The sequence below is a fragment of the Coffea eugenioides genome, unplaced genomic scaffold (genome assembly GCF_003713205.1).
Source record: "Coffea eugenioides isolate CCC68of unplaced genomic scaffold, Ceug_1.0 ScVebR1_206;HRSCAF=835, whole genome shotgun sequence".
Classification (NCBI taxonomy): domain Eukaryota; kingdom Viridiplantae; phylum Streptophyta; class Magnoliopsida; order Gentianales; family Rubiaceae; genus Coffea; species Coffea eugenioides.
In genome coordinates this window covers 86,384-88,556 of record NW_020862523.1, presented here as the reverse complement: position 1 = coordinate 88,556, position 2,173 = coordinate 86,384, and positions in this window count along the sequence as shown.

Genomic DNA, 2,173 nt, shown 5'->3' with positions numbered 1-2,173 from the left:
GCAAAAATGGCATGAACATATGTTTCTGCTGATTTTCTTTGCTGCACTTCTGTTATTCTTGTTTTTGTTTTTTGGGCCTAGATCATCTTGTTTGGGGAAGTTAGGGGGAGGCATCCATGCTTAAGCTAGATGTGTGTGAGTTTGATGGATGAATGATGAAGTTTTACATAATGTTCTCGGCATTTCACCCATACTAGTATGAAGATGAAATTTGCAGCAGAGAAAAGGCTGCTACATCTATTTTGTTGTTCTTTTCTCCGTGATTATTCACCAAGTTTTGGCCATCTTAATTTGATAGTTAATTTGGTGTGGAAAGGGGCAGTGTTTGATTTGCGTTGAGTTTGCATGTTTGGCTCTAAACATTTGAATCATGCTCGAACATTTGCTGGAGAATGAACAGATTAGGATTGCTGCACCTTTTTGCATAAAATCTCCCGGTGTTTGCATGCTTTTCCTTCTATGTTTTGGTTTGTTTGGATTTTGAAATTGTGTGTTATGTTGCTTAGCTTAGGTTTCCGGATGTTTGGTTGAAAGGTTTGATCAAATTGGTGTTGAAGTTGATATGTACTTGCGGAAATGGAAGTTTGCAGTAACTTTTGTTTTTGGTTGCAAACGGCTTCACTGAGAATGTTTCTTGTTGCAGGCGATGCATGCATTTTTGCATGGAAACTGTTCAAAATTTTTGCCTTTTAACCCCCCACGTCTCCCTTTGTTGCATTGTGGCCCAATTACATTCCAATCTCTTGCAATTAAGTCCTAAATTGATTGCAGCTTGAACCGTTATTTGGCCTCTTATTATTTTAGGGACTTTCGAAGTGCTTAAATGTTCTAATTGGACTCGCATGATTGATTAATGTTTGCAATTGGATCCTTGTCACTTTAAACCTTTGGATATGGGTTGTTTAGTCTATTTGGGTGTTTCGAGTGATTCCATTTCGTGTTATTTTCATTCCATGTGATTAATTGTTAATTAAAGTGGTACCTTGACCTTTTTATTATTTTGAAGGGTAAATTAGTAATTTCTCCTCATTAGGGACACCATTTCAAGGGAGGTACACCCTATACCTTATTTTGACCTTATTTGACCCTATGTGAACTTATGTGGCTATATGGTTTAATTGCGTGCCTTTTGAATGTCCTGTTATTTATTTATTTATTTTTTGCTTTATTTGCTTAATTTCGTATATTTATTTAATTTCCTTTTCGATCATTTAAAAGGCACTTGAATGCCGATTTGTAATAGTTAGGCTATTATATCATTTCATTTAATTCCTTCCCTCTTAGATTGTAGTAGGTTTTCCCCCCGAATGTAATAGTTAGCGCCTTAATTGCCTTGTGTGTTTTGTATGTCTATGTGCTATGTGTTTAATCGCTTTCTTAGGTTTTGACATCTAGTCGAGCATGCTAAGTGTTATGTGCTACGTGTTTATAGGTAATTGGCATGTCTACTTGCTTTCTATAGTCATAGATGAATGTGATGGATGAATGCACGTCACCACACTAGTCCAACGCTAGTTGTGGCTCATTGTCCCGTTTTCCGCTAGTCCAACGCTAGTAGGAATTCATAGATATGGGCTAGTCCAACGCTAAACCCTTAGGGATTTCCCTCGCTAGTTCATACTTGCATGTTTCACTACATTTCATGCATTTTTCTTAGTTTTCTAGCATTTGGCATGCTCCTCCAATCCTTTCCCCTTCATTTTAGGCTTTTGCATCTTCATGCTAGTTGTAGGGTACATTTGCCTGAGAGTCCCCTTTAGATAAGGGAAACGAGCGAGTGTGGCTACAAAATAGCCTTAGCACGCTAGTTCTTCCTTCTAATCAAAGGAAAAATTAAAGTCATGAAGTTAGGTGTCATTCCCGTACCTGACTTGATGCATTCCTATAGGTTCATACACTTTCATTCTCATCATGTCACTCCCTCACCCTCTTATTCACATTTTCTCACTACTTATATCCTTCTCAATACAAATGCCATGTTCACACATTTTTCTTCTTGTCACTCGTTTTTTTTTTACCTCACAAATTGCACCCAATTGCACTTATATGTATCTACTATCATATTTTCATCCATTTGCACAGAAACACCTTTATTTTCCCAATTTGTACACATGCACTTGTCTTACATTCGCACACATGCACGTTTTCTTACATTTTCACACTTGCACTCATA